We start from the raw sequence: 13479 nt of genomic DNA on the forward strand, positions 1-13479 counted from the left end.
AACACCCCGCCTCCCCTCTTACTTCTTTCTATCTTCCTTTCCTTGAACCCCCCCCCCCCCCCACCCCCAACGAGCGTTTACCTCTCTTCCTTTCACAACCAGGTAAATTTAGTTTCACATAAAAACACATACATATTATTAATAAAAATATTTAGTATCTATTTAATAATAACGTATTAAATATTTTAAATTGAGAACCTGTTTTCCATATCTATTTTTGCTTAGTTTGGCTTTTGTGCTTCAAAAAATGTTTCTAAACCTCTAAAAATACAATGACTTCGGTCATATTTCGCAACTCAAAAGTACCATCCCGGGTAAATGCCTTTTCTGCTAGTAATTAAATTGCCCCAGGTTACTGACGCTGATGGCCATGACCATAAAACTTTTAATCCTTAAAAATGTGCTCTGAAATAGGAAAATATATCGCCACAGACCATGTATGTACATATTTATATGTGCCTACACTACTAATTCTCCTGGGCGGGTTCATAAAAGTTTTCACATTAATGTATGATGTTAAGATACTATAGTTGGAGCAACCCTATCTTGGCAGCATTGTGAAAGCTAAGCAGACTCTAATCACAGCATTACGACGCTGCCAGGCAAGGACGGATGCAAGGGAGGGGCGATGGGAGCGATCGTCCCCCCCCCCCCCTTGAGCCGAGATGCAGGAACTCTCCCTCGGCATATTTTCGATACTGAAGTTCCATAACGATATTAATAATGCAATGCTTCAGTAAAACACAATAGAGAGGGAATTGTTTCCCCTTCAATTTCAACTCGGAATTTTTTTCAGAACTGAAATCTTGAAAACGCAATTTTAGCAAGTCGCACATCTCTGAATACTTTCGTGATAAGGATCAGAACTTTGTATAGGAAGTTTTTCGAAGTTCCAAATACTCAATTTTAGACGATCTTAGATGATAGATGGGGTTCGAGGGCTCTCTTCTGGAAAAGTTTTTAAATTGAAGCTCAAAGAGACAATTATAGGACCAGTTTGATGACGTTAAGGAAAAGGATGTAGCTGAGTACACTAATTGGAAATCTTTAAGAAATGGAAGTTCCAAAAAAAAAAACTGTTGTTAGACAATTTTTTATAATGTTAGGGAGCGGAAGTTTGGCAATTTACAAGAGGGTAAGCATCTGAGATAAATCGACCGTTCCTTGAGCACTTTCTGGATCCGTCCTTGATGCCAGGTTAGGGTTGCCCCAACTATAGGATTGACAATATAGCATGCCTCCGCAATCCTCTTTGCTGTGTCCCTTGTAGCCTGATACATACGCACGTAATGCGTTTGTGCATGTGAAAGCCTATTATTCCACTGTTTTCCATGAGGGGATAGCGAAAAGCACGAGCTGCTCAGCATTCATGGTGCTCGGTGGAAGACGAAGAAGAGTCAAAAACATCGAATTCGTTGGAAATAGGGAGGGTAGTAAACGCAATAAGGGAATCAAACCTTCCACAGTAACCTCTTTATCAGGAAGTTTGGTGCGAATTTTCTTTCGAAATTAATTTCTTTATATAAAAAAAACAAGGACGCTTTACAAGACAGTTTCGCAAACGCTCGATCAAAGCAACCCATGCTTATCTCGTTTTCAACTGATTTTGAGGAGAATCGCAGAAGGATGAGCTGAGCACTAAGTATCTTGACCTGAACTGTACTGGATTGATACGGGATGAAAAAGCAGGGGCGTGCACAGAAATTTTGGGGCCCGTCACAAATGATTTTTTCGGGCCCCCTCCATATTGTTTACCCCTATATTTCACACCTAGTTTTAAAAAAATTTGGGCCCCCTTCTGGCTCGGTCCCAGACCATTAGGTGTCCCTTCTCTCCCTCCCGCCCTCCACTCCCCGTGCACGCCCCTGTGAAAAAGCAACAAAATAGACAAAGTACCCAAGACAAATACCAAGGTGAATTCGTAAATTTTCCAGTTGCGGAACGCCAACAAAGAACAATTGAACTCTGAGTTGAAACCAATTCTATGTGAAAGGGGAATTTCTTCTTCCGGAAGAGTAGAACCGTGGAACGGCGTTCCGGCACGAAATCACCCTTAGTCGGGCTCAGGGCCATATTACGGCAAGGGAGGGCACATGGGCACAGGCCTAAGGCATCAAAATTAGGGGGTACCAATTCTGCAGTTTAAGATTTCAAAAAATGGAGTAATTTCATTTTGCACTAAAGCAAGGTGTGAAAACTAAACGCAGAAAAAAAATGCCTCCTTCAAAATTTAATGGAGGAGGGAAGGGGGTCACCAAAACATTTAACGATACAGGTGAGCGCCTGGTGTTCTCGAAAATCATAGTCGTGCCCTGACCGTGACCCAAATACATATATGAGAACAATGCGTTTCAAAATCTAGAGAAGAACTGCCCCCCTCCTGGCGTAAATGATGGGCTTTCTTCTATGAGCTAATCTTTCATATTAACCTTAGCTTTTCTAAAGCAATTTGCCCCCCCCCCATAAGCGGCTCGTACTAGGGGGCAAGGGGGGCAAATGCCCTCTCACTTTCAACAATAAAGGGACTTTGCCCTTCCACTTTTCTAAGTTTAAAACTAAGGGTCGAATGAAAAATGATTGTGATGATCTGTTCACGTGTTTAAAGAAACAACTGACTTATTAAGTGCTTGTTTTATGCTTTTTTCATGTTATTTGTTTTGTAAAAATTGAAATGGACTTTTGATTTTGGGGGGTAGGAAGGAATCTTCTGTGGCAATCTGGTCCCGCGTTTTGGGTCCGTTTCTCGAATTTTTGGAAGAAGGTCAATTCATTAGTAATGAAGTAAAAATTCAATTGCCCAATTTTTGAAGAAAAAAAATTTGGTTTAAAGATGTGTCGCCATCCAAATCTGCCGCCCCTGCACCTTATTTGACCTTCCACTTTTTTGGGGCACCAGCCGCCTATGCCCCCCCCCCCCTTTTTTTGTTGAAAAGTCAACGCTTGTGGTATATGCGATGCGCAAAGGTTTACTTCAGCCGATATTCTCAGAAACGAAAAGAAAAGAAAAAAAACTGAATGCATCCTTAGAAGTTCCAAAGGGTTCCAACAACCCACGTGGCCTTCCACTGTTATTCCAACCGCAATTACGATTGAGAGCCATTTGAACAGGGAGGGCAGGTGCTGGCTGAATCACGCGCTCCACAACTGCGATGAGGAAAAATTCCTGCCAGAAAAAACGGAACTTTTTCTTTCGCAGACACCGTTTCGCGGAAGTCTTCTCTACCTTATACCTGTGACTCTCGCGTTCCCCATTTTCTTTTTTCAATGTCTATAGCAGATTCCTCTTTTTCTTTTGCTGTTTTATTCGCTATTCTTATTCTTCCTCCGTAGGTGAACGAACGGGACTCGGTCCTCCCCCGGAAAAAAAACACATCCCAATCCTTCATTTTCAACCCGTTAGTTCCACAACTGGTTTTGCTGTAGAGCAGGGTATGCGTGTCCTTTTCACACTTGTTGCATCATATGCGATGTGCTTGAAATGTTTAATGGAGCTAAGATTGTTTGAGAAAGATCGGATTTTTCTTTTTTAATTGAAATGCGTCAGCATTTTGAAAAATTAATTAGGTTATTATTATTATTATTATTTTTTTGGAAAGCGTTTGTCAGGAAATGTTTTGGTGCCCTTTCCTAAATGCGTTATTTTCCCCCTAGGTTTTTTTTTTTTTTCCTATATTGTACTATGGATTATCTTTGTGCGGAGTTATTCGGATTACGGGAGCAATTTGAAAATTGTATCATCTAATGATGTGGATTTCGTGTCTCTAATTTAAAAAAACAACAACTCATTATTGATTACCAGGATATGAAAAATATTAACTTATGATATCCTGATTAGTAAACAAGCACATACACAGCCTAACGAAAATTGCAAAGACTTTTGGCGAATGACTAATGGACCTAAGGGGCTCATTCAACTCGATTTTGTTCGATTCGATCACATTCTATCCACTAGTAGCGGATAGAATTTGATCGAATCGAACTTCTGGATGGAGCAAAGAAATTTCTGGCTGCGCGATTCAAGGACGATCCAGAAATTTTTCAAGGAGGGGGCGATTTATTTTCATCACTTACTTACTATGTATCTGATGGGAGGAGGGGGGTACCCACAGATTCTTTACTGGAAAAATAAATAAAGTAGATGTAGCCATTGAGGGGAGAGGAAAGAGGCTCTGTAAAAATTCCTTTTCTTTGATGTCTCTACAAAGGTCTCTACAACTTCGAAAAAATTCCGAAGTGAATGTTTCCAAACCCCTTTCTCCCTAACACCATCGACGTCGTTTAAAATTGTGTTTTTGAAATTTAAGTTTAAAAAAATGCTGGAGATAAGTCCCTTAACCCTATTTCTTCTCTAACGATTCTCTGAGATGGGTTACTATCGTGTCTTTACGACTTCAATTTCGAAAAATGCCAGGAAGGCCTCCGAACCTTCCTTCCTCCTAATGTTACAAAAAAATCTTCTAAAAGTACCTTTTTGAAACTTCAACTTGAAAAACATTTCGTGAGAGAGTTCCGAATCCTATTCTTTTCCCCTACTGTTATCAGAAATGTCCCACAGTCGTATTTTTAGGACTTCAATTCCCAAATATTGTTGGTGCAGAGTCCCCTCAAGGGAGGGGCGATCGCCCCTCCCTTGTATCCGTCCTTGGCGCGATTGGTAGATACAAGTTTATCGTATGCGATTTGATCGAATTCTATAAGAGTTGAATGAGTACCTTATTCACCAGCTGATTCAAACCTGACATCGGAACCGCCAATCAAAGTTTTCTTCAACCAATAAGAAGGCTTCATTCGGCGGTTCGGATGTCTGGGCCACTCTTAAAAAGTTACAAGATGAAACTTTTTTTTTTTTTTTGACGGTTAAACAATAAATAAAAAGTGGGAGAAAGGACTAACTATCGAAATACGGAAATCCGTAAGCTGATTTTTTTAAAAAACGGAATTCATCTTCAGTGCCGAAAAGTGGCACTCATGCGGAGTTTCGAGTCAGCAGGTGAATACGGCCGTAGAATTCATTTGATATGTGTGTACGCACACGAAATTAATTGATTCAGGAAAAATCCTTTGAACCATATTTTTTGACTTTTTATTTAATGAAATAGGGGAAAACATCCCCTAAGTAATTTAATGTTTTTTTCCTCCAAAAGAGCGAATTGAAACTCAGATTTCAAACATTACAATTATACATACAAACATACTCTTAAAATGAGTTTTAAAGGCTCATTTAATTATCTTAATTAAGCCAGTAGTCATTACGTGCCGATAATTCTTTTTTATTTTATTCTCTTTAATTTCACCTGCCCCTTTTTTTCATATTTGGGACTTTTTTTTTTTTAACGGGCGGGGACAAATATATATTTTTTTGTTTCAGAGGGGGTAAATAAATCTTCAGACTGCGTGAACCAGACGCGCAACCAAAAGAAGGGCAGATTCGGGTCGATTTGAATTCAGTGTTTAGGAGAGGCACAATGACTGATTGAATCGTTAGTCAGAGCCGCTAAGAACAAATAAATAAGTGGAAATTCCTAAATAAGTGGAATAAGTTACTAATTAGAAAAGGATCACATTAGAGAGTTACAGATGGGAGTAGGGCCATTTGTCTCAGCTTGACCCCCTTAAACAAGCGGACGTGTTCGCAGTTTCTACTTCGCTGATTCACTCCATATGAAAAGATTGCGAAGGTGAGTAAATTACAAAGGGGGTGGAGGTAACATTATGGTGGCAAATGTTAATGGTAAGATGCAGAATCAAACTCACCAACGAGTTGACTGGATACATGTGATCAAGCGTTGATTTCAGGCGGCTTGACGTTTCCGAAGCGATGTTCAGGGTACCGAGAATCTTCCCGCAGTTTCATTCATCTACGATTGCTTCGTTCATGAGCCCAAACCTCACAACAACCTGCAGAGAAAAGAAATTTTGAAATAAAAAAACATGTTTCGCTAGAGAAAACATTCAACATTTGAAAAAGAAAATCGCTGGAAAAGACTAAAATGCTGCCCTCACACTGACTCTGTATGAAATTAATATCACCGCCTTTCTGCTCACGTTACTGGATCTAGATACTTTATTTAACACGCATTCGTGGTTACTCATTGGCTGTTACTTTTTCAGACATTTAAAATTACTTTCCCCCAGAGGATCATGATTAGCTGATTGTTCTGAGTAACTTAAAACAGAACAGAAAATTATTCCAATTGTGTAAAGTCACTGCGAATCATCAGGGGTGACTTCTACGCATTTTGTGGTTCTCTCGGCATCGCCACCACATCACGTCGCTAGAGAAAACGTTCAACATTTAAAAAAGAAACTCGTTGGAAAAGACCAAAATGCTGCCATCACACTGACTGTAATAACAATGAAATTATTATCACCGCCTTTCTGCTCATGCTACTGGTTCTAGATACTTTAATTAACACGCCTGCCTTCGTGGTTATACTCATTGGCTGTTACTTTTTCAGACATTAAAAATTACTTTCCCCCAGAGGATCATGATCAGCTGATTGTTCTGAGTAACTTAAAACAGAACAGAAAACTATTCCAATTGTGTAAAGTCACCGCGAAGCATCAGGGGCGACTCCAACGTATTTTGTTGCCACCACATCAGCTTGGTACATTTACAATCATGAAATTTTTATCTAGATTATTTAATATTTTATACTTTTTTGGACGAGTTGCGTTGCTTAATGGCACTGTGATGTCATATAGTACAGATAAATATTGGCAGCTGGCAAGGCCCGACTAACTAAAAGTGAGGCCCAAGGCCCACAATAATTTGGAGGCCCGCTGAAGGCTATTATTTAAAAATATGTGTATTTTTTGTATAGTTGTAATTCTATGCATAATTCTTTAAGTAATTTGGGGCCCCTTAGGAAAAGGGAGCCCAGGCCCAGGTCTAGTAGGCCTGTGAGGTAATCAGGCCCTGGCCAGCTGGTATGAAATTGCTGCGTCCGAAATTTGGATGATTTTGGAATATTTTTAACACGTCGAAATAAAGTTCATAGCTTGAAAGTACCAATAACGTACTACCATTTATTTTTTAAAGCAGGGAAGAGTAATAAGTCTAATTCAGTACAAAAAAGAAGAGTCTTTTCAATAGTCTGTTTAGGCTGCTTATATAATTACTACATAATAAAAGTAACATTTGAAGAATATTCTGTGAAAAGTTTTCTTTTCTTTTTTTTTCTTTCGAATAAATGAGCCACTAATAGCCACTCTCCGCGAATGTCACAAAATAATAATAATAATAATAAATAAATAGATAAAATTTTTGTTTCGGAGCCTCTTATAATTCATCAATGGATCACCTGAAATAAAAAAACCAAAATAATATTATTAGTGAAGTTTTTTTGCAGGTAACGACGCTGTGTTTCTTTTCCTTTAATTAATTTTTCATTTTTTTTAAAGCACTTAAAAATCAAAATACCAGTTCCTCATCGAAAAAAACTGTAAATTTTACAATTTTAAAATTACGTTAAAATTTAAAAAATAATAAAAATCGACGTTATTACGAACAGAAACTTTTTTTCTCATAAAATCATTTTGGTTTTTTGATTTCATATAATCCAGTGATTAGTTATTATGAAGGGCATCGCAATGAAACTTTTTTTTTTTTTTTTGTCTTGAAACGGCAACGAAGAGTCGCTGTCAACGGGTTATTTCGTGATAAAAATTAATGGAGATTTTCCTGATTATTCTTCAAAAGTTACTTTATAACAAAATGTATATTAACTGGTGTCGTCAAAACGAATTAAAGAAAATTACCTTTTTCTTCTGCATCGAATTGATTTTACTTCACCCTTAACCTTACCCCACCCCAGCGTAATTTTTTGTATGTCCCAAGAGTAATTTCATAACTAGAATCAAAAGGTTTTGTACATTGTATATTTTTTTCTTTATACTAATAAAAAGTATTGCGAGAATGTGTGTGATGAAATTCTCGTAATTATCTTTACTAATAATAAAGCTGAAAGTATGTGGGTCTAAATCTCTGGATCTCTGTTAAGCTCATAGCGTCTAGACCGTTCGGCCGATTTTCATGAAATTTGACACAAAATTAGTTTGTAACATAGAGGTGAGCACCTCGAAGCGATTTTTTGAAAATCCGATTTTGTTCTTTTTCTATTCCAATTTTAAGAACATTTTACCGAGCAAATTATCATAACGTGGACGAACAAACTACCATGATGTGGACGAGAAAACTACCATATGCGAACATGGACGAGCAAATTGGCGAGAAATCCATCATCCATTATTTGTAAATATACAGGTGAACCAAATGACCTTTTAATTTTCTACTACTGGCAAAGCTGTGTGGGTATCACTAGTTATACAATATTTAAAATGTTATCTCGCAAAAAAAACTTACCCGATTCAGGGTTGCCCACCTGGGGGGGGGGGGGGTGTCATGGCCCAGACTGCACCATTGAAATTTTTAGGGGGGTTAAAGCATATTTTCATTTTTTGGGGGGTCTTCGTGGTTTGGGGGGTGCGCCCTTGCTCTTAGGGGGCTTACCCCTGCTTATCTATGTAAACTGATTGAAAATTCGATTTCAGCACAATGATTTTACAAAAAATCACATTTTATACTTTATAGTGTCATTAATACAACGTATTTGAATCTATTCTTTTGGCTTGATAAAGGAAAAAATGTCAACTGCATTGTTGAAATGCAAGTGGCAACATAAAGTATCGACAAAAAAGCAAAGAAAAAAAAGAGAAAGAAAGGAAGGAAGAAAGAAAAATCCTTTGTCAATTAGGCGATTTTTGAAGAGATGCCCTTCTACTGGAATCTCTGTAAAACTGTCTTCTCTGTATCGTTTCGCGGCACTGCAGAACAGAGGTGATTCACCCTTCATGAAAGTTAGTTCTACCCAACTTAACAAACAATTACAGTTTAATTCTCTTAATACGACCACGGTTAATGCGAAATACCAGCTAAAACGAACTTTTGTTCGTTAAATTTGGTTAATTTTTAATTACTTTAAAAGTATCGCGTATAATGCGTACATTAAAACGAAAGTTTCGCTTTAGACGAACAAAAATTGCTGAATCTGCCACCTCCTGCTGACTAAAAATTTATGTGATTGTATATTTTTTTTTTTTTTTTAGAAATTATTCTGTGAGGTTGTAGAAAAACTATTATGTATCGAGAAGTATTTATTGAATCTTTTATATTGAGAATTAAACCCATACACTAGTTTACCTGTGGACTCTTTTCAAATTTGCTTCATGATAAAACTAGTAAAATAATTTTGACTAAATGTACTAATAGTCAAACTACGATGTGTACTAGCAATAATAAATAGAGAGACTGATTTGTTTTTAATTTGCGGACGCACTCCTTTATTTTTTTAAAATATCACTTATTCATGGCTATAACGAATAACGGCTATTCCGAACAACTTTGTGGAGTTTTGACAGTTCGTTTTAACAGAGTTAAACTGTAGTATGCTAATTACAGTTAAATTACGAAACATTTTCATTTAAAATTTTATTCGAAGCATTTTATTTCGTTATTCTTTTGGGGTTGTTTTAATTATTCGTTGAAAATTCGCCATTCTCGTATTTTTAGCTTATGATTTGAATTGCTCAGATTATCTTCTGAAATAACAGCGTTTCCTAGATCAGAACTGTCATAAATATAACTAAAGCTAATGTTTAGAATGCATTAAAAAAGGAGTGGAGGTCTTTAGAAGCATAATTTCTTGCGTGCATACATTAATAAAATCATAAATTTTATTTTTCGTTATTTACTTATTTATTTTAAAATATTTATCTAAAACCAGTGTCTACCAGTGGCTCACACAAGGGAGGATCCAGGGGTATGGACCCCTCCCATGTCCCTTGAGTTTTTTTAATTGTCTATAATCCTTTGTATGTAGCACGTAAAATTCCAAGCAAAAGTAACAATAATTTCAGATTTAATTAATTAGAAAAAATAAAACTAATTACATTAATTTTTCTTCCCCTACAAAATTGAACTTCATGTGAACATAAACTGTTCTAGAATGATGATTTAGCGCTACTGTTTTTATTTTTTAACCATGAGAAAAGTAAATATACATTCATTATTGTGCTTTCTGGATTTTAATTAAGTATTTGTTATTCATAAAATTATTTTTATTAATTAATGTTAAGTAATTATTCAATAGTTTTTTTTAAATGTTTTTTCCCGACAAGCGATGAGATCAAAATAACGTTAATAACGTTTGAATAAGTGTTGGAGTATGATATGAGAATGGTGGATCTTTGATTCTGAACCCCCCTCCCCCTTTGAGAAAATCCTGGTGTGCGCCACTGGTGGCTAACAACCTACTGCCCGCGAAGCTGATCCGTGTGGCAGATTAATTAGTTCGACCCGAAGACGACGTTCTGGAACGTTCTAAAACAATTGCGAAGTCGTCCTAGACAATTCAGTCTTCCAACTTGCTTTTTCTTCCCTGCTTTTTTGGTTTTCCTAGATCCAGCCTCATATTAAGAAATTGCATGTAATGTACCGATACCCCGGTTATGGCATCCAAAAACTGTAGTTTCGTCATCGTTATAGGCTCATCATTCGGGAATAGTCGGTGACTGAACTGGAATCACACCATAAATAGAAATAAACCTGGAAAGTTCTCATGCAGTGATTGAATGTCAGACTGTCATAAAAACTTATCCACTTCTTCGTTCCTCAAAACGACTAATCACTACGTCAGGATTAGAACCCACGAAACTCTGGTACTGAGCCAAACGTGCTAGGATAGGCAATATGGCTTGTAATCAAATTTTTTGGAGTCCGCCCCCCCCCCCCCTCGCTGCACTCCTGTTCCTCAGATATGAGTTGAGCACAACAGGCTAGTACAGAATTCAGGAGATTAATGCTACCGTTTTAGCTAGTTAATTCAGTTAATGCAGCGGTGCCTACTGCCTACCCCCCCCCCCCCCAAAATTGGGAGTCCTCCCCCAAAAAAGAGAGAAATACCCCTTAAAACATTTCCCTAAATATTTCAATGGCGCAGTCTGCGACATGACTACTCCCCACCCCCAAGGTGGGGCACTCCTGGTTAATGGATAGTGGAGTTGAAACCCAGTGGCGGATGCAAGCAGCGCCGGTGTCCAAGGGGAGGGTTTTAGGGGGTTAAATCCCTCCAATTGGGGAAAACATAATAAAAAACAAAAAAAAAGTACATATTTGACTTCAAACTAACTTTAATGTTGAAGTTTCTGTGCAGCATTAAAAAAATTTCTCTTTGAAGTTTACCGACATTTTTTCTTTTTCTAGTGCGACTGAAAAGAAGAAAATCTTCAAAATTCTACTCCTCCGATTCCCCCCCCCCTCTCCAAAAGCATTACGCCGTATCAATTTTGCTTCCAGATCTTCAATTTCGCAAAATTTTCAGAAAAAGCCCCCGAATATCTAACAAAATCGCTTAAAATTCCATTCAAAAATCGCGTAAAGTGGTTTTGGTTCAGTTTTGTAAGGCCCTAATGTTACCAAATATGATCTTACAATCACGTTTTTAAGACTAATTTCAGAAAAAAATCGGACAAAGGCCCTCGAACCGTCTTCCTTTAGCATCATCAAAAATTAGTTGTTTTAAACAACACTTTCGAAAAATTTGAGTGGAATAGCCTCTGAACCCTTCTTCCTAATATCTTATAGAACATTGCCTAAGTTTTTAGCACTTAAAATTTAGCACAGGGGACAGCACCAAAATCCCCTTCCCGTAAAAGTCTTCAAAGTTTGTCTGCAATTGCGTTTTTCGAATTTCAATTCCGAAAATTTGAAAGGGAGAGGAGAAATTGATTTCTATCTTTTTTCAAGAAAAAAAAAAAGATCGGGGAGTGTCCCTGAGCTTAACCCTACGTCAATAAATATGGCCCATAATCGCGTTTTAAGGCGTAAATTTCTACAAATTTCGGCGGGCCAAGTACCATCTAAAATTCCTTTTTTAATACTAAAAATGCCAAAAAATTTCGGGAGGAGGACTCCGGCCTCCCGTAATCAGATTAGAATTTTTTTTCAATGTGCCCCCCTTAAAACTATTTTCTAGCTGCACCGCTGTTTTGCACTCATAATTTTAAATCGTTATATAAGAAAAAAAATATATTTTTTAACTGTACAAATTTGATCCGGATAAACAGTGAATAAAAACTATGGGATGAGTAAAAACTATGCTCTACTGCAAAAAACACAATAGAATTGGTAATATTACTTAAAACAACGCCTGAATATTTGGAACCCCTCATCCCCCCCCCACACACCGCTACATCCCTCATTGTAACCATTTAACAGAAATGAAATGCAGGTAAGAACGAAGAAACATTCAAACCGAAACCCCTCCCTTTATGAATTTCTGGAAACGGGCCTGGATACAAAAGTGGGGGGGGGAGCTCCCCCCCTAAACCGTTGACCCAAGAAACCGTCTACATTGTATTCACATACTGTACAAATGAAATGCAAACTATTTCAGTCGTATTTTTAATCAATTAATTAGTTTTTAAAGTAAATATTTGAACCACCCCTACTTCTTTGCTTATGTAATTAATTTGTAACGTTTATGCGTATAAGCGGTCTTATTCCTGGCGGATTAAGTGCTTTTTAATGACACTCAAGCAGATTCAAAAAATTTTCGTAGCCATAACAGTAGGGTCGTTAATGGAGGGGGGGGGGCATTCTTCTGCATGACCCACCCTAAAATGATGGTCTGTATCCGCCCCTGCTTTTGTTTATCGTGACGCCATCAAAGAGCTCATGCAAAATCCTTCCGAGTCGGTAACACTCGGAATAGTGTTAAACATGCCATGAAATTGAACATGTTAACATCATTGGGCTATCTTACGACAAAACAATATCACTTGCTCCTTTCGAAATAAGAGTATCGTCTGAAAGGGTTTATAAAACTCTTAGCAGTCACTCTCTTAAATGAAAGAAATCGGGCTCGGATCTATACGTACCCACAGACCCCGCAGTGCGGGGGGACGGGGCAGACTAATAAGGGGCCCACGGCCCAAGAAACCAAAAAAATTTTTTAAAATAAGTAAAAAGCCTATACTAAAATTTTAAAAGTTGAAAATATTTTCAATATTGTTATAAAAATCACGATTAAAAGCCCCACCCTAACTTCTCAAAACTTTAAAATAATAATAATCATAAATAAATAAAAACATTTAAGCAAATGAACTCATAATTAAGTTGGGAATATTGAAGCAGTTAAAAACTAACAACACAATCACTCGTTTAAAAAAACAAAGTTTTTTTTTTGGAGGGGGGGGGGGGGGGTACTCCAGTGTCAGGTTAAGGGCCCTGGTGATTTTTGAAGGGCGCCCCAAAATTTATAGATACGGGCCGGTAAAAAAATGATACTTGCGGTTTTTTTTTTTTTTTTTTTCATCTTCTCTATGCCCCTACGAAAACTGATTCCTAAAATCTTCAATGGCTGCATGCCATGACTCCCCCTCCTCCCCATAGATCGTGTTTCACAAAAAAAAAAAAAA

The sequence above is a fragment of the Uloborus diversus genome, chromosome 2, assembly GCF_026930045.1.
Source record: "Uloborus diversus isolate 005 chromosome 2, Udiv.v.3.1, whole genome shotgun sequence".
In the NCBI taxonomy this organism is placed as follows: Eukaryota; Metazoa; Arthropoda; class Arachnida; order Araneae; family Uloboridae; genus Uloborus; species Uloborus diversus.